Source organism: Accipiter gentilis, chromosome 2 (genome assembly GCF_929443795.1).
Source record: "Accipiter gentilis chromosome 2, bAccGen1.1, whole genome shotgun sequence".
Classification (NCBI taxonomy): Eukaryota; Metazoa; Chordata; class Aves; order Accipitriformes; family Accipitridae; genus Astur; species Astur gentilis.
In genome coordinates, this window is record NC_064881.1 from 38871193 (window position 1) to 38895386 (window position 24194).

At 43.3% G+C, this 24194-nt stretch overlaps 1 protein-coding gene across 2 annotated transcripts in view; it reads right to left on the minus strand.

Moving 5' to 3' along the window:
• TRPS1 (transcriptional repressor GATA binding 1) overlaps positions 1-23905 on the minus strand; it is a 223058-nt gene extending 199153 nt beyond the window's left edge. For both annotated transcript variants that reach the window (XM_049824535.1, XM_049824526.1), the window contains exon 1: positions 23793-23905. The gene's annotated coding sequence lies outside the window, so the exon portion shown is untranslated. The remainder of the gene's footprint in view (positions 1-23792) is intronic.
• Between the last annotated feature and the right edge of the window lie 289 nt (positions 23906-24194).

Below are 24194 nucleotides of genomic sequence, written 5' to 3' on the forward strand. Positions count from 1 at the left end.
ATCCCTGGACTCAATCATCCCCGGCATTTTCACTGGTGTTACGTAACTAATTGTGCCCGACTCTCTTCAGGTCCCAGAATTTGAAGATCAGGATCAAAAATCTGCTCAGGATTTCAGAATGAGGAAGGAAGAATACACTATCAACTTGTCTTAACACAATACCCCAAATAGGGGATATTTGGCAAATACAAAAACATTTAGGTAATATGAAAATAGCACTTGGTATTTCTGGCACAGATCATCCAATAAATGCAACACATTACTGATTTAATGAAGTAATATGATTTTGTGCCAAATCCCTCAAAAAGTAAAGAGGAACAGGTACGCGGCATATTTTGAATTCATTGCAGTATCTGCACTGATGGTTATTTACACGGATATAGACTTTAATCACAGCAATTTATACATCACCAGTTTTAATCATGATTTAAATTGGCAGGCTAAAAATGTCAACATACACATACAATGAGGTTAAAAGAAATTATTTATGTTTTCACTTTATTTCTGAAAAGCGACAAGTGGGGAAATAATTATTAAAAGATGTGAGCTGTACCTAAATGTAGTTGTTTTATCAAAGGAAGGAGTCTTCCTTTGGATAGCGACTTGTATACATTGTATCTATATGCACTTAATTAAGCAGTTACACAGCTCAACATCATCTTTTGTGTTTACAAATGTTTTTATGTGGATACATTTTACAGATTTCATTCCATGCTTTCTATTTACTAGATAATAAGGTTTTTTATGGTTTATGAAAGCTGGAATTAAATTAAAAATCATTAAAAACCTCTTTAAAGTATTGCTCGTCAATTCAATGATGCCTGAGGTATGCAACAAGAAAAAAAAAAGACATTTACAAAACCTGTTTTGCATTTAAAACTAATCTAAACAAAGAATTACACGTGATTTGTTCACTGTACAATTGTTCATCCAATTGTTTTGGTTTATCACATTCTAGAAGTAACAAATTTCATCATCTCACGCTCTATTTTCATCCACAGAATAGAAAAGGAAAATAAGCTTTCTGTTGCTTCCCCCCGCCACCCCTTTTTCTGGTAATCTTAGTTTTGAAAATGAGAGTCACTGAGCAGAATGTAAAATGGAGAAAATAGTGTCTCTGCACCAGCAAAGGAAGCCGCTGGCAAAAGCCAGTTTAATCACTTCCACAAACTGGTTCCAGGTGTTTAGCTAGCCATTTCCACCAGGATTGTGGTGTGACTTTACTTAAAACTTTGGCAGCGAATAGGTAAATAAACACAATCAAACAGTACAGCAAGCTGTGTAGACTTAGACCTTAGCACAGATCAAAATCTGAAAGTCTTATTTTTAAAAAGTAAATATTTAAGTCTTTTTTTAAATATAGGTTTTTCTATTTCTTAAAAAATGGGGTTTTTTCTTAAGCATTAATTACTATGTAACTTTGTTATTCATATTAGATTAGTTAGGAGGCCAGTGACTGTTTTAATATATACTGCAGTAGTTTCATATAACATCTTTCGGGATAGAAAATATGCTTTAATATGCTATACATTAAAAATCAAACCACATACATGATGCTACCAGTTTCGCTATGCTCCTGCAAGTATCTGCAACATCAGACTATTATGCATGATGATCACAGAAGAGAAAAACCTAACTGGCAGAAGTCTCAATGGGCTTAAACCAGAACAAAAAAGTGTACTTAATTTATGAGCTGAAAGTCTGTCTGCAGTTTGGCACATACAGCACATCACACCATGTAATTTTATAAAAATCAAATAACTTTGCAAATCACTTCAAATATTTCCTCTCTCATTGGTTTTAATCGTGTTTGAAAGGAGAGGAAAAAATTACAGGATGAAATGAAAGCAAAATATAATGATCTAGGACCATTATTCTCCTGAACGAACGTTCTGAAATTTTTTGGATCATGGACCACTGTCAAACTTCAAACGTAACAGGGAACCACTATGCAGCCTTCACATCAAACTTTTAATTAAAACCCCTAAATGGATGATATGATACTGCAGATCAGTATCATACCATGATTATATGTGTCTGCAGACCACAATTTGGAAACAAATATATTAAAGGATTAATTTACCAAAGGGAATGCTAGTCTCTGGGCTTCTTGGAATATTCATACTACGTACTGAGGTAGTACACAGCATCTCAGCATGCAGATATCTTAAAGCCTCCATTCTATAAGTTTTTAACATTACAGGTGAAAAATACCTGTTTGAAACAGGATTTTTTCATGAAGTGTCATCAGACAATTCCAAGATGATTGTATGAAAAAAAAAAGCTACTTCATCCTGATATCTCCCTCTCAGTCTAGATTGTTGGGTGGTTTGGGTTTTGGGGTTTTTTTTCCCCAAGCAAACTGACCAGACTCACATCCTCTTTACAATAAAGTACCCATGAAGTGAGGTCAAAAAGTGATTTCCAAAGGTGTCCCAGAAAGAACCAGCCTATGAGCAGGAAAAGCTCTGCTTGCTTCAGGTCAGGCTTATCACTGCAGAATGTGGAACAGAATTTTGGGGTTTACATATATGCACATGCATACATTATTTTTTAATATATATACCTACAAGATAGACCAAAATTATGTTTCATATATATATATATGTGTGTGCATTTATATATTAAGGGGTTCAGGGGGAAAGGCAAATATATTAAAAAAAAAAAAAAGACTATTCATTCTAAGGGCTTTATCTGAGTTTATTGGGGGGGGGGGGGGGGGGGGGGTGGGGGGCGAGAGGGCGAGGATTGTCCCGAGGCTGGCGTGGGAGAGCCGTGACTGCCGCTTTCTGCCCGGCCCTCGAGTGACAGACAGAGCGGGGGGGGGAAGAGCCGTTAATCACCGCGTTCTGGGAAGCGGGCAGGGAGAGAGGGAGCGACCGCTTTCCGCAACACTTCCTGCGATAAGGCCGCCCGCGCGGGCACACGCACACACGGACACACACACGCGGGGGAGCGGCAGCGACGCGGCGCAAAGCTTCACGCGACTGCGAGCGTGACCCGCGGCCCCGCGCCGCCGACGGGCGGGCGGACAGACGGACGGGCGGACGGACGCCTTTCAGCTCTGGCCAGACGCGCTGCCGGGGGGGGAGGGGGGGGGGGTGCCGAGGTGCGAAGGGGAACCCGCCGCGGGCAGAGCCGGCGGGAGCGCGCCCCGCGCCCCGCCGCCGGCGCTTATCGGTGATGCTCAGTCGTGACACGGACCCAGAAGTTCAGCGCCGAACAAAGGAAGCCGGACTGGTACAGCAGTTCGGCTGGGTTTGTACGTCTTTCTTTTGGGGGTTTGTTTTTGGTTTGGGTTTTGGGGGTTTTGGGGTTTGTTTTTTTTTTTTTTGAAAGGACGATCCCAGCAAAACCTTCTTCGCTGGCAGTCAGCGTGGCATCCCCCGCCCCTCCCCAAGGCGCTCTGAAGCCCTTACAGATTTGCAAAGGAGTGCCAATAAGGTAGGGGAGGCAGCAGGACAGGCATTAACGCCAACAGGTCCCCATATCATCCGATAACTTCCCCTTACACGCACAGTACAATACGAGTTTGCTGATCACAGCTTTTCCATTGTACCAGAGCCAAGTGCAGGCAATTACTTACACTTATGTAGACTTTTATAAGAGATAACAGTTATCTCTATTGAAAAGGCACAAGCTGGGGTTTTTTTCCTCCTTTTTTTTTTTTTTTTTTTTTTAAATTTGTCTTTCATTACTAAACCGGTTAAAAAACACAAAAGGGTTTCTGTGCAGGGCACCGATCCACCCAACCCTCTGCAGAGCCCCACAACGCGGGGAGCTGCCAGCCTCCTCGCACCGCCGAGGAGCCAGCGTTCCATCCAGGCCTGCAAAAGCCCTGGCGTAAACCAGCCCGTCCAGCTCCTACGGCGCACGCTAACTGTCGGGGGTGCGCACCGGCACCCACGCACACTCGGGACGGTCCGGGGGTGCCGGGCCCGGGCCCGGAGGGGCTGCGCGGCGCCTTGCCCGCAGCGGCGGGCGGGGGCGGCCCCGCCGCGGCAGCGCAACAGCCGCCCCCCGGGCAGCGGCGTGTCCCGTCGTGAGGCGCTCCAGCCAGATGCAAACCACTCGGATCCAGGTGGAACAAGCCATCTCGGGCCCTGCTGCCTCCGCTAGCCACGTCCCGGTCGCCAAGATAAAGGCAGGAGCAACCTGCGCATCTTTTAATGCAAATGAGATGCAGCCCTCGGGCGCTTAGCAAATTGCCAATGCATTGGGGATGCCCCTGCTCTTCTAGCTTTGTTTCCACATGCGCTGAAAGTTGATGAGTGCTGGTTGTGTTTTTCTTCCCAGCGCTGAAGGACACGGCACAGATAGAGGAAGCAGGAAAACCGATCTTTCAGTAGGGCTTATAGACCAGGTGGCCGCTGCCAGCACCTTTAGTTAGACCCAGTACGTCTAGCAGGGCCATCTCACTGGTACTCCCGCTAAAATTGACGTTGGGTAATTTTAACTCGGAGCCAGCACCTCTGAGCGAAAGGAGGGGTCACCATCTATCTCTGCATTCACTTTTTAAGCAAAACTATCCGACCCTTACGCATTTGAGGGGAAGGATTTCCGCACAGGCGGCCTACCTGTAGCTATAAGCCAGGGGCATTTTACATGCTGCAGAAGCATGACACGACAGCAAATGAAAGAGGGCTTCCATTGCCTTAGTATGAACTCACACGTGTGTTTAAGCAGATATTAAAAACATGATTCACCGTAATGAAGACATCCCAAACAACTATTTAAAGTGATTCAAAATACAACATTTGGGGGTGGGGAGGTGACCGTGCAGCACACCTACCCTTCCCCACCCCCCCCAAAAAAACAACCCCCCCACAAACTCCAATAATAAGAAGAAATAAATAATAAAGATAATGGTACATACTTATACTTTATCCAGAAGTACAGCAGCGTTCTTAACAAGATTAGGTCTCGCTTTCAGTTTCACTCACCACTGAACTAGTCAGCTTTGAGGACTGCGTTAAAGAGGTGTGGAGTGTTACTTAGGAGTTACAGAAAGTACACTGGCATGTTAAAGAAAGATGGAAAAAAACAGTATCATAATCTATATAGGGAAATGATGGCTAAAACAGAAGATACGAGTCTAAAACACTGCTCAACAAATCTTTTCCTCCCCAAATGCACGCATACGTAGTAACAAGGAGCTCTGAATACTTACTAAACTTAGGCAGAGGAATAAATGGGTATCTGTTGCATGACTTACAAAGCCAGAGGAAAAAGGAGCAAATTTTTCATGGAAGCCTCGGATCATATAGGCTGCGTCTGCCTCATTCACAGCCTCCTCCTTTCACTGCACTTCAACGTGTAGAAGAAAGCCTTAGCAATATTCATCTTAGAAATCCAAAACATTGCAGAGACCACACTGCAGCAAGAGATGAATCTGCTTCACATGCATTGACGTACCTCCTCAACGTCTGAAAGAAATTCCAGCTCCAGTCAACCCACAAGAGACATGTTGCCTGACTGTACCTTGATGGTATTGTTTATGAAGAAGATGATTTACACACTCGTAATGATTTAAGCAGCTACTTTGCATACATTACAGAGACAACCTGAAACATGTGACCTGCTTCACAGGGCAGGATTATACCTCTGTTCTTGTTGTGTCATGTGCAACCACATTATTTAGCAGTTAAAGCCCAAGTGAGCACTCTGGTATTCCAATGCCCTCGCCGTGCATACAGCGCGAGAGTTTCAGCATGCCTCTGAAACCAAACCTTAGCCTCCCAACTTCTAAAGATAGACAGTTAAATAAATGATATAATTGTCAAAGGGGCTCAGTCAAACCTACCACATGGCTCTGCCCACTCAGGATTATGACGTTTGCTGGCAGACTTTTTAGGACAGGAAATCTTTCATGGTGTTAATAAATTTGTAACAATGATCATATTCTTAGGGGCCACTCCAATACAAACTTTCATTAGCACTTACATCGCCTCTCCCAAAGCACTGAGAATGTATGCATGATCATCATCAGTTAGGAATAAACAGTAAGAACTTTAAATCCTTTTTTCTGACGTTGTTTTTAAAAGAAGTCAAAAGCTTTGAAGAAAAATGGAAGCTAACATCCGAAGAACAACTGGGCTCATAGCCTGTCAGTGCTCCTTCCATAATTTTGAGTTGTTTTTATTGATCCATACACTTCTTATGCACAACTTCGTTACTGCTTTGATAATTACAAGATAATTAAATACAAGACAGAGCATGTATCATGCCAGGGAATCATTTAGTGAGTGAACTGTTGTGCTGAAAAGTGGAATTCTTTCTGTCACTCACGGCACAGTGATACATGAGTAACGAACACAACAGGAGCTATTTTGGGGATGATCCAATGGCCTACCAGAGCCACAGAGGGCAGCAGCAAAAGATAAGGTTCGGAATTAAATGGAAGTCCCGCCACACAGGCCTTCACACTTCTCAAACACATAAAACAACAGGACATTCACACGCAGGTTTACCTCAGCTTCAGAGCAAGTGCAGCACTTGCCATATAATATGTAAGAAAAAAAGTCAATGTCTGAAAAATTTCGATTTAAGAAGAGAGGAAAACTGGTGGGTGGAGGGGGAAGTATCTTCGCAGCACCAGGAGCGAAGGCACCAAAGCTCTGTTCACAGCTTTGCCACTGGCTCACTCTAACACTGCAGTTATTTAGATTCCCTGTGCCTTGGCTCACCCGTCAGTACAATGGGTATAATACTTCATCCTGTCCTTAAGAGGCAATTACTGCTTGTAAAATACTCTGGGAGCCTTGATTAAAATGCACTGCAGCTTTGTGATAAGTATTCCCTCTAAAAGAGGGCGCGAGCTGGGTTGTGACGGTGAGAAGTACTACCTGATGGCTGGAAAAGGAAAATAATCATTCTGAGCGAGAAGCACATGCTTGACCTATGCACACCTGTAGGTGGATCCCTCCTGGAATATCTTTTCTCTCTTTTCAGTTACTATGTGTATATTGCAAAGACAGGAGCAGTGAGAATGGGTAATTAAAAAGCTTTTGAAAAGCTCTGGTATTTTCACCAGAGGATCACAGTGGGCCATCTTCAAGAACTCTGATGCAGAACTATATGTAATTAAAAAAAACAATTATTTGTAATGCTCCTCAAACCCTGTTTTCATTAAGGAAGGGAGAAAAAAAAAGATCGCTTTAAATATGAATGCTTTATGAATAAAGATATTTTTTTAATTGATGAGCATTCATTTTCCCATACAGTCGCATAAAGTCTGAGTAGTTCACGTAAAACATAATTATCAACATTTTAAACCACATTTTCCCCTTGAAAATAAATAAATAAATAAGCACGCCAAAATCTTTTTTGTTCATTAAGCGCCAGATCCAGCAGAAAACATCTGCAGACTTCTAGACCAAGCAAGCCCTGGAAGGCCATGGGTACTGGCTGCACCTCGTGCCAACCCCAAAAATTTGGCTGGTTCAGAAAGATTTAAACAAAACAAAAAAAGCCCTGCAGCTTTACATGTCTGGGAATTGTGGAACTGCACTAGGTTTATGAATAAAGAATAGGGGTGAGAAAAAAAACAACTCCTTTTAGAAAGGAGATCCCTGTCTCTCCCGTCCTCCGCCATTCCAGGTGCTGGGCAGGGGCTCCCCTCCCTCCCCAGGGACACCACGGAGCCGGCATCAGCAGCTTCGGCCCAAAACGCGGGATCCACCTGCACCCCCTGCTCCAGAGAGGGCGGGGGGGCCCCAAACCCGGCGCTCGCCCCCCCTTCGCACATCCAACGGGCGCCCGAGCATCCAGCCCCCGGCCACGTTCCCGGACGTGCAGTAGCTGCCACCGGCAAACCCAAAGGAGCGTCCCTGGGATGGGAGCCAGCCCGAGTCGTCCAAAGGACACTGCAGGGCCACCACGGCGGGGCAGGCACCGCTCGGGGCGAAGAGCCACCCCCGCCAAGGTCTGCCCGGAGCCAGCAGCCTCTCCAGCCCCATGGAAGGAAGGATCGGGCCCTACAAGCAGCCCGGGATTTCCACCACGGGCTTGAACAGGCTCCAAGGTGCCGCGCGGGGAACGAGCCTCGGCTACCGCGGGCACCCAGCCGCACGTATTTAGATTTTGGGCTACCCTGAATGTGTGTATGCAAACACAACGGGGGAACTGGCAGCGTCGGCGCGGCTGCCTGCTGAAATAAAGGAGAAGTTTAGGAAGCAAGGTGAGGACGAGGGCCCGGTTACCGCGGCGGAGGAAAACTGAAGAACCTGACGCTAGCGTAGGTGCCACGTTTTTAGGCTTTTGGTAGAAATAATGGCTTTTTCTGACTAGCCTCCCGCTGCAGCCGCCTTTGGGAAAGCCAAGAAACCTCCCGCTGATGTAAGTCACAGCCTGCCTTCTGGCCCGCTCAGAGGACCAGCCTACGTTTCAGATCGACACCCAGCTCATCTTGTGCGGCTAGCCCTGCGCAGGGAAAGGGACCGGGCAGGCATTAAAAGACCAAGTAACAGTACGCCCATGTGTTCTGCGTCAAGCCATCCCAAAATTTTGGTTTCGCAGCGTTCATTTTATAGACACCTCCTCGAGAGGAACAGCAGCTGCAGTATGCTGCCTTGGTTAGAAAGATGTGATACACGCAGAGATATGTACTTAGGAGAGCACAGAGGGACTCTGTGCGATGACCATATAACTGCAGACACTTTGCAGGTGTGTATTTACAATACTATTTATATAGTGCCGAAAGTGGACTACATTAATATACAGTGTGCATGATTCACTGTCATTAGTCCTGCCTTCCAATAATGTGGACCCTAAGATAAACAATATCGCTAGGGCCTCTCCCATACAATACACAGACTTGTTAGTTTAGTTATATATACAAAATTTCCAACTGCAATTAGCGATTTTTTTTAAATTATAAAAAGTTCTTGAAGTGAAGCCTTTGTTTAGGAGTTGAAATGAGCCAGCTGACATAAAAAAAAAAAAAAAGTGAAGTGAGAAGCCAAGAGACTTGTATTTAAAATGCAGAATAAGTTGGATATCTTAAATAAAGAACATTAATCTGAACATGCATTAAAATAAATCATGTATTTTAACAATGCTAGATACAAATAATCAACATATTTATCATTACAGCTCTATATACCTGTTCGATTACTGCTTTCAAAGCATGAAGAAATATATCAGTGTCTCTGAATTAAAATGCACTTTCTTTATGCTAAATCTGTGAAGGTGCTCTTGGGGAAAACACTGCATTCTACATTAATTTTTTATTTTTATTTAAAAAAAAAAAAAAAAAAAAAAAAAAAGCTTACACAGCCTCAGAAAAAATAACCAAGTGGCAAAAATCCCAACTTTGTCCATTCATTCTTTGGTTGTGCCTTTGCCATAATAAAATTCTATGAAAATGTTGCCAGAAATAAAGTTAATCTTTGCAAGGCCTTTTTCATCTTTCTTTAAAACCAGGGAGTAACTAGCTGGCAGTTCTATCAACCATGATGCACAGCATGCTATAAAGATGAGATCCTTGTCATTTTTTGCCCATGTCTAACATTTAGAGAACACAAAATTTTTAGGAAAAAAAAATTCCCTTGAAACTCTAAATTCTGTCTAAGAAACATCTCAGGAAGACACCAAGGTAACATCTCACAAATTGAAACATCAGCATTAGTAACATCTCTAAACTCAGAATTCAGGAGCCAGCGTTCTCTATCCAATTTTAAAAAGTGTTTTAAAATGCCTCTGCCTACTCTATATAGGATGGGCACTGAAAGCCATAAATAACTGGCTCAGTAAGTAAATTCACCATCTACTAGAAGAATGATTCTTGAGATAACTCAAGAAAGTAAAAGCTGAAGAGCTTGCTGCTAGTAGTTAATGGGATAACCCGACCCCGAAGTCAGAAAGAGCAAAATATCTCCCTTTCATTAAGAGAGGGAAATGAAAAAAAAAAAAAAAAAGCTTTAAAAGGTACACAATTAGTTAGCTCTGCAGTGATTAATTCAACAACTGCAAAGCCAAAAACAACTTTAGGCACTTAACCATGAAACTGTCAGTTCTCTTTGCTTGACGATAGATAAAGCATCCAAAGAGTAAACATTAACTTCTGTGTTTTTTCTACATGTGTATTCCATCATGAGAAGATGATAATCAAAGAATTACCAGGCAAGCTCGACAGACGCTTTTTATACCTTATTCCCCCTAACACGGAGGTGAGATGTGCCTGGATTCCATTCCTCTTCCTCACTGCCAGCTCTAATAAGACAGTTCACACTGCTCCCTAAAACTTGACAGAAGGGATTGAAAACCAGATTGAAATTCTCCTCCCCAGGAAGCAAAGAGCTCATCACAGTAAGGGAGCTTTGAGGATGAGGGGACCCCTACACTAACCACATCCTCTCCATATCAAGGCAAAAGCAGGCAGCAGCTCTTACTCGGACCAACTCTCCCAAGGAAGCAAATGGAAGCTTTGCCCAAGTAAGGAATGCAAAAGCATACACTGCATCATCCCTTTTAAATAATCTCCAAAACTGAATAACTATCAAACAAACTGAAAGAGAGCAGGAAGCTGAAGAACAAATTAAAAGAACAAATCAGCATATTTCTCTGACCTGCAAATATTTAGTTCAAGCACATTCTTTCAAACAAGATGCCTATGAGCGTTTTGATGGCTGCTCATAATCAAATGTGTCACTCGCAAAATTATAGCATCTGAGGAGGGTACCGGGCAACTGAAAATGGCTTTTGCTACAAGTATGTCACAAGCACATCTTTTAGTCACCTCAGAATTGCACACGACTTTGCTTCATTCCTTCGCGCTGGCTGCATGCAGGTTGCTTCACAGAAATACAACTGCAGTAATCTGCTTGACAGTAAACAGTAATCAGTAAATACTGTTTACTGAACAGATACATGCCCCTGCTATTCCCTCAGCTTACCTATCCCCCATCTCTGCCTTCCGCTCTCAATCCCCTCGCTCTCAGAATTTTTTTTTTTTTTTTTTTTTTTTTTTTTGGGGTGGGGAGGGGGGGGAGGATAAATAAATATAGGTAGTGAAATAGTGAAATCCCGTAGCTGGCAAGGTTTTCCTCTCTGAATGGACAAATTCTTAACTCTATGCAGCTCCAGACACTGAAGGATTAGATCCTAACCAGGGAAAACACAGGAAAATGGTAATAAATATTGCATGGTAATCCACGGGAACTTTGGTCCCAGTGTGATTTTTCTATAGTATCCTACAATAAATGGCATTACAGCATCCATAATCTCAGCTCATATATCAGACCGCTCTCTCCACTCTCCTTCTTGCCCTTCCTTCTTTCATGTAGTGCATTTTCTAAGAAAACATACTTTTTCTGCAAAAGTACAAAGTCAATGCAGTCCCATTCCTGACTGAAAGCAGCACAGTAGCTCAGTGAAAACTACCACGGACCATATCGCTCTGCACAGAGCTACAGCTGAGCAGTGCAGGGTTTATGGCAGCATTACTCTGGTAAGGTCTCATCTGAAATTCCTTCTGACAAGACAAAGGAAGTCACAGTTTGCTGGAGAGAAAAAATAAATAAATTGTATTCATATGCAGTAAGAGCGCTTCATGTCACAGTGGATTTTACAATATCCTAGTTCTCTTTCTATTCAGGCATGTGTCTTTTGGGCAATAAATTCTGAAAACCTAAGAAGGTAAAGCTTGCTTAACCATGAGTCTCCTTTCACCCAGTAAAATAAATTCCACAGCTGCTTTTTCTTTCTCCTGTGACTATTTTTTAAGCTCCTTCCCATTGACAACTAGCCACTGTCACACTCCACTATTGAAATGAAAATCTTCAAAATGCCAGCTTTTCAGATTCTTAGTTTTGTCCCACTCAGGTAAAACATTTTGCATCAGAAAGTTCAGCAAAGCTGCCAGGTCACCTTTGTTAATAAAGATTTTCATATGAGCAAATAGAAATTGAGAAATGACTGAAGAAGAAAAAAGCTAGACAAACCCATTTTAAATGTTCCTTAGATAAAGCAGTACCACAGCAAATCTCTAAGGAAAGTTAAGCTGAGACCGCCATGAACACCAAATAAATTTGCACCACTGGGATATTTAAGGTCCAATAAATCTTACTTTCCAATGGTTTTAAAACTCCAGAAAACAGTTTTTTACCTCTAGAGTCCGTATGTTGTAACAAAATTGTCTACCTAAAAGCTATCGACTCAGACCTGCCATCTGTGAGAACTATTTTCAGAACATACTCATGTTTGCTGAACTATCAAATTATGAAAACCTTCATTAAGAAAAAAACAAACCACAAACACACATATATACATACATAAGAACCAACCAAACAACTTACTCTCTTTTTCTGTTTGCATGATAATGCTCAAGAAAGTTGGTTAAAAATGCCCCTATTTCCAATTCAAATTCCTATTAATTTATTTGAACTATCTCATGTTGCAGTCAACAACATGAAACCAACAACTAATTGTAAAAAAATAAAATGCAAAGCAATAAAATCCATCACAGTTCAGACATGATATGCTGAGCAACAGCAGAAGAGCCAAGGGTTAACGTCAACGTAAGAAATCACATCATTGCACGATTAAACTGATATTGTTAAAAATACTAACAATTGCTGAAAAAAAAATAAAATACCACAGATGGTACAGAAAAGCATTTTATTTACTATACTGCAACTTTTTGCAGTTTGATTATATCAAAAGGACATTCTGTGGACAATGAAAGTCACTGCTTCCCTCGGCCTGTCAAAAATATCCTGATGCCCATGGCACGGCACACAACTTTACGAGGGCATTACAGCCTGCTTACATGGATAGACCTGTAATACTGGAGCGTCAGTCACTCCACTGCTATTTCTATGAGCCTTTCAGAGAGCAGTTGGTGAGGAAGAAGAAGAAAGTGTGGCCGTGAAGCCAGTGAGTAGCACCAGGAATCAGAAGCAGGTGCACTACCTAAAGCCACTTTTTATTTTCATTCCCCTTTGGGAAGTGAACTGATTTCAAACCAAAAGAATTGCTTTTAAAGGTGACAGACCAAACCATGGTCCCACTGAAGGGCAACTTCGCGCGGTGAAATACTGCTGGACCATCTGGAGCAGGGCAGCAAAAATGCAAGATGGAGCCTTACAAAATGTCCTTACTCTGCCCTGAGTCCAGGGAAACTGCTTTAAAGTAGCAAACTGTAAGAAAGTGTAGCATGGAACCCCAAAAACTACAGTTCCCTCTCAGTAAGCTGCAATGCAATTAGGAATATTCCCGAGGAGGATCAGATCTTACCCTAGATTAAGTTAGCAGAAGTTTTGTCCCTTGCAAGTACAGGGGGAGATCAGGGCCATACCTCAGAGGAGTTTAATCAATCTTTGGTCGTATCTAAGTTTCTGCCAGGTTGCCAGGCAAAAGCGGGTTAGAGTCACTTTGACAAAAATCACTCGCCTAACAATCAAACCAGCCCAAACATTAAAATAAATGAATAAATCAATAAATAAAGTCATGCTAAACTTTTGTTTTCTCGCTAGCAAACTTCATGTCGTAAACAACTGAAGGGCAGTGATGCAAAACGGATTCTTGCCTAGATTTGTAAACTTTTCCAGGAGTTGTAATATCCTGCATTTGATGACATCATGAAACTAACCACAAGTAAAAGTTGGGTTTCAATTTGTTCTACTTTTCCCTCATTAGTCTCTGTGTCAGAAATAGAATAAGAACCCTCATTAAGTCACATTAAATTCTTTAAACTCATTAAGGGCTCAGAGAAAGAACAATACAAACACTGGTGTTTTTGTAAAAAAAATTATGCAACACAGATGGACTTCCATTTCCATGTATTTTTAGAATGTATGTATGTGCATATAGCAGCCAAAGAGAGACCGATACGCGTGAGGGAGAAACGGAGAGGCAGAGTAACGAGACAACAAGGCAGAGCATACCTTACATATGACAGAATGATACCTAGATAAAAGTGGATTATGCATGATCACTTCTGACCTGATATAGATGAAGCACTTAATGCTTTGTATCCTGAACTGTGGCAGAGCTGGAGTCAGAGCCATACCCCACATTTCTTTTCAATTAACGATTCCTCGGGACTTTTTCCAGGGAGAAGGCAACCTTGAGGGCCACACAGCCAGCAGCGATCAAACTTGTTGTCCATGGACTACTTTGCTTGCTGCTGCTGTAGCCTAACATACTATCTGATTGTAGTTGAAGATATGTCTATACTATTCATGCTTAGGGACTTACACGTAAGATACAGGTGTGTGCAGAATTTCAACAGTCTTGGAGAGTATCTCTGGGTGTGCAAAGGGTGGGTATTTGTTAGAAGATTTATTGTAGCTGAATGACTCAGATATATGTTGCTGATAACTTCTGATCTTACCCCCCTTAAGACTGGAAATATGAGCTCAATGCCACAAAATTATTTACATTCCTACAGTATGCTTCAAACAACTATTACAGGATTAATTTAATCCATTATATTATTTATTTTTTTTTTTGTGATAGACATAACATGCAAATAGGAGTTTAGTCCTAAAGAAAACTCCAGATCTGAAGAACGTGGAAGCAGACTAATTAGATGGCATAAATTTCCGATGCCTGTAGCAGGCCACAGAAAGAAAACAGTATATTACAGTAGATGGGAGACCCGAGTTACTGTTTCTTTCCTTCCCACCACTGTGACAGCTGAAACGCGATGTGGGATTTTTACCGACAGCCCCCAGACCTGAGCATCCAGAGCTAGGTGCCAGGGCAGCACAGACAGGCAGGCAGCCTCGGCTCAGGAGCTCTCCTCTCCCATTTCTCTAGCAGAGTCAGATACTGCTCAGCTGCAAGGCACATGGTAAGGCTAATCTATTTTCACAAGCTTTTGCCTCAGGTATTTGGGGCAAGGTTTACTTTATTAATTGTGTGTGTGCATGCGTGTCCATATCTACGCATGGAGGAGGAGAAAGCTCGACAATGATCGGCATGTATTGCATTTTTGGTTTATACTCTCTAACTGCAGCTGGTGAACGTCTGATGAGTATACTTAATACACCTAAAAATGAGAACACTAAATAGAAAAGCAAACTATGTTCAGATTAGGAAACTGAAATTTAACTGAATTCATGAAGCAACATTTCAGCTGCATAGTAAGTTTTGGATGACGTTCCACATAACTCGCAGCATTTGCTTGAAGAGCAGCGTGTGAGAAAGTCAAAAAGAATCATAACTTTGGAAACACTGAAAACCTTCTACCCCCAAAGAAAATTGCTTTATCCTAACTCATTTAACTTCCATTAAACATTAAACCACATCTGCACATCGGAATTTTAGGCAATACTTAGCTTCAGTATCTACTTCAAACTTTTTTTACATCAGTTGAGAATTTGTTTTTTAATATAATCCCAGTAAAGTCACTGGGATATCCAAAAGCAGTCTGCAAGGTATTTGTCTAGGCAGCGTATGGCATCTTTTTTTTCTTTTTTTTTTTTTTAATTAACTACTAGCAAAAATTCCCCTGCTTTTTCTGCGAACCACCAAGCTGTATGTTTAATTTTTTAAGTTTCAGTATGTATTTCAGACTTGCAGACTTTGCAAAGTAGGTCAGGAATACCCAAAGGATACACATTTGAAGGCTACAGATAGCAGAACACACCATTTACGGCTTTGTATATACACATACATACACATTCTATATAATATAGGTAGATAGATTCAAGGATTTAAACACATTACATCTATACTGTGTGTTTCAAGAACATTCAGATATTTACACTGTTAGATCACCACTCATTTTAGACCTACACTAGTGCCAGCTGCCAAAAAAAAGTACACAAATCAAAATATGTTACCTTTGTTCAAACAATACTGCTGTTCATTATATAATAGAAACTGTCATGCTTAATCTTCCAGGAACCAAGAACTGGTACATTCTTGGATCAGAGGTGGCTTGAAATGGTTTGAGGCAAAACTGAAGCATAGCCTTTAAGTAAATCTTGCTGAGAAACATAAGTGCATTGATGATTTTTAACATCATCTTTTACAGACTTTTTTTTTTTTTTCAGATATATTAGTACACTAAAAATGCTGGCATATTTTCAAAATGCAGAGAGATGAACACATCAGTGCTTTTTCTGTACATTTTTGCAATATCAAATTAGACATTCCTTCCTGCATTCATTGTCAGCCTCACTAAATGCAGTGGGGGATCTGAAAAGGATGCTTGAGAGTGGACGCCACAATGAAGTAAAAATGTACCTATAAAAATTACATGTTGACTTTGAGAATCCCCAAAACCTAAATTTTTCCTTGGGAGTTCTCAGTATTATCCAAGTACCCCAATGGTTATTACGGGCACTAAGCTACAGGCTGCGATGTTCATTTTCCATTAGAGATGAAAAAATTGCCAGAAGCAGCATTCAAAAATATGTCTACAGCATGATATAGAGAAATATAGAGAAATGGCAGAAATGCCTTAAATTCTTCAGAGTTGGAACTTTTTTAACTCATATTTTGATCTGAAAAAACGCTAAATAAAAATCAGTACACTTCACTTATTGAGGAAAATCTGTTTTACAGCACTACGACTCCAGGACTTCTTCAGATTTTTAAGACTACAAAGGAAGTATTTTACAATTTCATCTTTAACAACACAGACTATACAATATTCATCAGGCAGACACAATCTTACTTACAGACAGACACAGACACACACAACTCTGTAGAGGCCAATCCTGCAGCCTTTACTGAATTCAAAAGTCCCCCTGACGTCAGTGAGTATTTTTCAAGAATGAGAATTGCAGGATCAGGCCCAAAAAGTGCTTATGAAGATGAGATGTTACTTCAACAGATTGAATGTTAGATTAAATATAAAGATTGAGGCAAGACAAGTCTGGGGTTTAAACCCTAGGGAGGATTGACATTTAAAGTGTTGCCACTGAATTATAGCTCTCCACATTGGGTGGGGTAACCTCCTACTGGGTGGAGTGTCTCCCCTAAAGGAAGGGAAAACTGGCACAAGCCAACTTGGTCTTTGAACGATTTCCCTACTTGCCAACTTATGAAGTCGTCCTGACGTCAACTTCGTCAAGAAAGTCTATTGCCCAACTCCGTCTTTTACCGTAGAAAGTTTGCCTGTGTTCAGAGCCCCAGCAGACGTAGAAGAGAAATTAAGGAAATAAGCCAGAAAACTCCAAACAAAATAAAGAAATCAGGAAAAGAAAAGAAAAGAAAGTAGACTGTTTTTTCTTAAGTGCAGTTAATTTAAAAAAAGCCCTTTTGTTGGGTTTTCTTGTTTCTAATACCAGCTTAATACAAATAGATACAGATCACTAGAGACTATTACTAAACATAGTTTAAAATCTGGTTTAGCTTTAAAATATGGGGTGGAGAGTGCACTGAAGGTGGCCACTCCGCAAGATAGGATCTCTCCTGTCTTCTGCAATGGGCAGCGAGTACCTTCCCAATCAGCGTTACTAACAGGTGTAAAACACTCTCATACTAGGAAAATAACATACACTGAACTGCCACCAGTATGGTATGTATGGAACATATTATTCCTCTCTGAATCAAAAGAAATTGTTTCTCCAAAAGAAGGCTTTGGGTGCTGGGCAAGAAAGAAGGGGGGGGTCAAACCAAAAAAAGAAAAAGGATAAAGCATCTCAAAATGCCCATGGGAAAAAAAAAAAAAGTAAAAATCAGAAAACAGTTTAAGTTACCGTAACCTGAAATGCACCAGCCATCACAAAGAGCAATTGGAGAAATCCAGCAGAGCTCAGCAGGAAAGATTTTTAATAACAGATTGAAAAACAAGAATAAAAATAACTGCATCAACAGGGCCTTTCTTCCTCAGGCCACAAGCCCGTTTTTACTTGAATTTTAAAAAAATGGCAGTTTGGCCACTAAAACCAATCCAGAACATTATTAAAAGTTAAAAGCTACCAATTACTTCTGTCTGTTCTTTTAAAGCAAAGTTTGGCATTACGTCAGTTGGTTTAAAGAAAACAAGAAAGAGAGAGAGAAAGAAGGAGAGAAAGTTTCCTGCTTGTATAAATTAAACCACCAGGGAAGGTGTCTAGCCACTTGTAAAGCATTTATTACAGGTTTTTAAAGGGCTAGTAACATTTTAAAAATTAAATATTTTAAAATAAATTTAAGGGAAAAAAAAAAAAAATTCTGAGCCTGGAAAGAAAGCAGACTTACGAGAAATTAGACATGTGCGAACTGCAGATAAGAAAGTAAAAACGACTATTAGGACAAAACCTTGCAATTCAAAATAATGCTATTTTCAAGGCAGAAATAATCCTGTTGTAGCTGCTGTACTTGCACGCATTCCCTACGAGCACAGAAGGGTTCCACCGAACTTTACAGAATGGAACCAACTGGGTTCTGTACGAACGTCCTACAGAAGTGCCTATCGTGACAGCTATGCAATTCAATGAAGAATTTTCTCTCTATAGCTTTTCTAAATCCACGTACCGAGATCTGCAGCAGGAATAAGATTTCTTAGTTAACGCGGCAGGACTGTAATAAAAATCACTGATAGAAAGATTAGCAATTTCTATTAAATTTTAGATATATTTTCCACTGGTGGTGTTGCTATTAAATTTTAAAGAACCACTTTAAAGGTACTAGAAAATAAGAAACTGATAGCACAGAGCATGAATAAAACATAGATGGCTATTAAACAAAGTTTCTTACACGCAGCTACGCCAGTTCACCTAAATCACAGTCTTCTAAACCCCGTGACGCCAAATCAAAGACTCCTCTGACTCCGGACGACACATCAAGTGGAATGGTGTTCAGTTGTGCAATGCTTTTGGGGTGTGACAAAATGTCCACTGGGGACTTAAACCGAGACCATGGTAGTTATTCTCCCGTTGCTCTGTGTTTCATTTGAGCCTTGGTCTGCATGACAAGAAGTCAGAATAATATGCCACCGCTTCTCTCCCCCGCCCCGTGCTCCTCTGCCCCAGCAGTGTTTCTTATGTTCTGGGCACGTATACAACTGGCTAAGGAGCTGCGTTCTGGAAGGCCCTTTATTGATTATGTGCAAAACGACGTCAAGAAGTGAATAATAAGCATAATCTGAAAAATGTAGTTGCATGTCTTGCCCTTGTAAACATTTACTATTTAATGGTGTAATTGTACTTTAATCCTCCACATCATCTGATATAACTCATTATGTGTTTTTCTTTTAATTAGCAAACACACACAATCCAAAAAAGCAAAGCCCAGAAAGTTTGTACGTACCATAAAAACCGAAGCAAAAATAGTCTTAAAGTAATCAAATGCTCTCTCTTTGGATGCAGGCTTATCTTTTTAAAGTCAAAAGAGAACTTCATTGGCACAGGGTAGGAAAAAGAACTCCATAATTCATGACGGTACCAAGAAAAAAAGTTCTTCTCCTTCTCCAGGAGGACTGGAAAGGGCACTTTTATTTATCTTCTGGACAGACAAAAATAGTAGAACCTAGACCAGATATGCTGTAATTAATGTATCCAAAGGTCAACAGGCAATGGTATTTATACAATAAATGGGTGCAGACTACGCTGGTTATAGTATTAATCACTGCTATTTGAAAATAGCATTGTTTTCTTACTAGGTAAGAACTTTGAGAAGTTTCAGAAACAAAAAAGAAACACCTTCTTTTTTTCCTCATACCTGCCTGCTATTCTTTTTAGCCAATTGCTTTTTCACTCGTGAGGTGTAATATTTGGGACAAAAATGCCCGAGTTTACAGTCGCCCGGGACTGCCAGAAACAGCCCCAGACTACCTCACTAGTTGTGTTGAGGAAACTAAATTAAGCAAGGGCAAACACCAACTGGAAAGTTGTCAGTATACTGAATGAATGGCTTCATTTTACACACCAGTTAGAATATCTTAATCAGAATATATTTCTGTTCAAGGCCAATACTTTTACTACCAGGTGGCAGTTTGTTTTAACTGAAATTGTATTAAAAATGTAATTTCTTTCCACTTCACTTTCACCCAACAAAAAGGGTTGTCAGATTCCCAGCCTGTCATGTTCAAAAATATTTAACCATAAACTTTCTCACAATGTTATATTTGGTGTTACCCACAAACCTTTATTAAAGCGATACTGCCAGTGTGGCTGCAGTTAAGATCTGAGAATGTTTCTATTAAGATTATTACATTAAAATATTGTCAAGCGTTTGTAAGAGACATAAATATTCATACACACACACACACCCCCCCCCAAACTTAGAAGGAAAGTTCCACATGAAAAGAAAAATTTAAATACATATCCAAAGATGCCTGTTTGTAATTAAAATTTTGGGTTTTTCCTAAACATCTTTGCTAATTTTTTAACTCTTTCACACTGTAATGTAAAATAGTTTTCTTTCAAAGCAACTGCCTGATAAAGTGCTAAAAGAGGTAATTCGCATGAGCAGAAAGTAATTAGTCATTGTTTGCACAATGCTTTGAAAATATAAAACCCTATGTGTCAACTAGCATTAAAATATATGATTGAAATACAGAGATTTAACAAGCAACCACTGCATCTCACAGACACTCAAGTCCACACACAGGAATTAGTACTACGCTGTTATTAATGCACAATCACAATATGGGAATACTCTTCACACGCTGCCAGAGCATGCATGGTAATAGTGTGTACTATGAAAGTTTACTACGAATGATAGACAACACATGATAGAAAAATAATACTGCTGTGGATTCGTAAAATACTACTGAATTTAGTTGATCGCCGATAAAAACATAAGGCAACCCACAAAGCTATCGTATAAATTATGCTAAAAATGCATTAAAAATATAAGAGGATAACCTGGCTGCATCCTAAGTGTTTGATGCCCAAAGAAGTCTCAGATCTCTGAAGTTGTCATTTACATTTTTTTTTTCCTTTATTAACATTACTATGAAATAAAGAAAAAAATAAAGCCATACTCTCACAGGCAAAGATTGCCCAGTGTTATTTAGAGTCTGTTTTAGAGGATCACAGGCAAAACATGTAAACTTAAAAGCTGATGCAACTTTGCCCTTTACTTACTTTGTTGTGACTACATATATGCAAAGTTTGAAACAGAGAAAAGTTATTATATGTAACCAAAAAAAAAAAAAGCGATAATCAGACAGAACAGGGTAGATTATGAACTGACTACTCATCTCACATCTACTGTGTCTTGGTTTTAAAAAGGTGAGGCAGACTTCTGTTGTCACAAACAGGCTGAGGATTAACTTGTATATAGGCACTGATGCACTACTGAACTCCAGCATTATTGATTCTATATGGCAAACCTCAAGAAGGTATACATTTTTCAAGAGCAAAGAAGAAGATCACTCCCCCCCCACCCACCCCCCCAGAGAGAAAGGTTCCACTTGTTTGGTTTGACCGCGTTATTAACAAACTTTCATTCAGTGGTTAAAAAAGAAAAAAAAAAAAAAATCTTTCAAAGTGTTGATATCATTTCCAGACAGTCTTGTCAGCATCACAATTTACAGGAAATAGTTGATGTTCTCAAACAAACCCTGTATTTACTCATAGACCCAGAGTACTTTAAAAAAAAAAAAAAAAAAAAAAATTCCTCACTCTTTTGGAGGGCTTTTTTTAAATGTCACTCTGGTGGAATATCTGAGAGAGCTGTCTAACCTAACACGCATATTGTGAACATGAGGCAAACACAAACTGCAGTTCAGAAGACTACTGTAACTTTTATTCGCATTTTGTCCACGTCAGGAACTGGCTCTTACCACTACTTTCCTTTGCTGCCCCTTGCATTTTTAACTCTGGCAGTCTTCTCTAAATGTTCAACTTTTCCTAACACCAACAGGAAAGTAATCTGATGCCACCAACATCCATAGGATTTAGTTGCGTAGTTGAAGAAGACCGCCTGAATGGCAAAGACGTTTGATGGTTCCTTGAGAAGACTTACTGAACTCGATTAAATAAAACCTGAAACGTATTAAATCATTGTTTGTTTCAATCAACATGCAAAACGCGCTGCGTGCTCTGAAAGCAGCGAAGGCAGCACGGTCCGCGTAGCAGCTTACACTCTTTTTTGACCAGAAAATGTTTTCCCCTCGGAGGGGATCTGTCGCCTCGGCTCCCCAGGCGTGCCGAGGTGCCCCTGGCTCCAGCCCTGCCAGGCAAGGCGCTCGCCCTGGCGGAGGAAGGGGTGATGGAGGGGAGACGTCTCTCCACCTCCACTCATCACTTACCCCCTCAGCTCAGCCAGTGCACTTGAGAAGTTTGCCATTTGCAGACACAACGCACAACCGATTGTGGGAGAGAATAAAAAAAAAAAAAAAAAAAAAAAAAAAGCCAAAACATAAAGGAGGCTAGCGGGCCCCACCAGCAACCGCGTTAGGGCTGCCGGGACGCCTGGGCGCCTGGATCTGCAGCAGGGAGGCAGATAAACAAAGCCCCCGAAGTGTGCCGAGCCCCCCTCGGGCGGCCGCCGGCGGTCCCCGGGCGGCGCGGCGGAGGGGCGGCCCTGCCCGGCCCCGGCCCCGGCCCTGCCCGGCCCCGGCCCCGCGGCCGCTCGCCCCCGGCCCGGGCCGCCCCGGCTGCCCATCGCCGCGCAGCCCCTCTGTCCCCCGCCTCGCCTCCATTCATTCCTTCCTTCCTTCCTCCCGAAAAGCGCACCCGCGGGTAACTACGGCGGGGAGCAGCCCCCCGCCGGCAGCCCCCGAGGACGAGGGAAGGGGCGGGGGACACGGGGACGGGGACCGAGACGCTCCACGAAGTTGTGGCAGGCGGGGGAAAGCCGAGCGTGGGGACGCAGCGCTGCGAGCTGAGCTTCGCCTTTAAGAAGGAAAAGTTTTACGTCTCTCTGCGCTCTGATTTCAAAAAAAAACAAACCAAAACAAACCAAACCAAAAAAAAAAAAAAATCACCACCACCATGTCGCCTTTTCCCCCGGTGTGACCGGGAGGGACCCCGAGCCCCCCTCCCGGCGCAGCTCAGCTCCGCACCCGGCCTCTCCCGGTGTGTCCCCGGGCAAGGAGGTAGAAAAGGGGAAAGGGGGGGGGGGGGGGGAAGAAAAAAAAAAAAAAAAAGGAAAAAAAAAAAAAGTTTTTCCCAAACTTACTACTCTTCATGACGGTGTCTCTGTGCCCCGCTTGTCATGATCCCCATTAAAACTTCCAGCAGCGGCAGGAGCGGCAGGACTGTGCGACTGCAGCTCATCGGATGCAAACCCTCTTTGCTCGTCTTCCACTTCCACCCCCCGCGTCTCCCTTCCCCTCCCCCCGGAGCGCCCCGGTGCCGGGGAATCGGCGGCCGCGGAGATAAGGCGCGGAGAGGCGCGGAGGGGAGGGCAGAGCCGCACCAGCCCGCGGCCGCCGCCGCCGCTCCCCTCCCCGCCTCCGGGCCAGGGGGCTGCTCCCCCTGCCCGCCGCCGCCGCTGAACTTGACCCTCCCGACTCCAGCGGGGCTACCGCGGTTTTGAAGTCGCCAATTTCCAGCCATCACACATGGCTTTGACCCACCGGCGGGGGGAAAGGGGGGCGGGGGGGGGGGGGGGTGTTGCACCAAAAAAAAGCCTGTGAAATCCGAGCAGCCCCCCGCTCCCTGCGATTATGCCCACACACACACACGGCCGCCCCCCCCCCCCTCCGTTTGTTGGGGTTTTTTTTTCGGGGGGGGGGGGTATTTTGGGGGGGGGGGGGGCACCCTCTCGCCCCCCCACCCCACCCCCCCCCGGGCCCGGGCACACGCCGCGCCGCCGCGGGCGCCGCGCCCCCGCCCCGCACGGCGCCCCCCCCCCCCCCCCCCGCGCCCGCCGCCGCGCCGCCCCCTCCCGGCCCGCCGGCCGCGGCGCCCTCCCCGCCGCCGGGCCGCCCCCGCCCGCGCCCCCCCGCGCCTTACCTGTTGATTAACCGTCAGCAACAGCCCCGGCAGCCTGGAAGATGGTGGAGCCGCGGCGTGAGCCATGAACCGTCTCCTGCTGCCGGCGGAGTTGGCCGCGGATTATGTGGCGGTGGCCGGGAGCGGGGGGGGGGGGGGGGGGAGTGGGGGGGGGGGCGGGGGGCCGCGGCGCCGCTGCCTCCCCCCTCGGCCCCGCTCGGCGGGGAGGGGGCGACGGGCCCGCCGGCCGCCGGCGGGCGGTGCGGTGCGGGGGCGGGGGCGGGGGCGCGGCGGGGCGGGGGGCGCGGGCCGGGGCACGGCGCGGCGGCCCCGCCGGCGGCGAGGCGGCGGCCTGGGAGCGCGGGGCGGCCGGCGCGTTATCAGGACTGTTATCGCTTGTCAGGACCTCCGTCTCCCCGCATT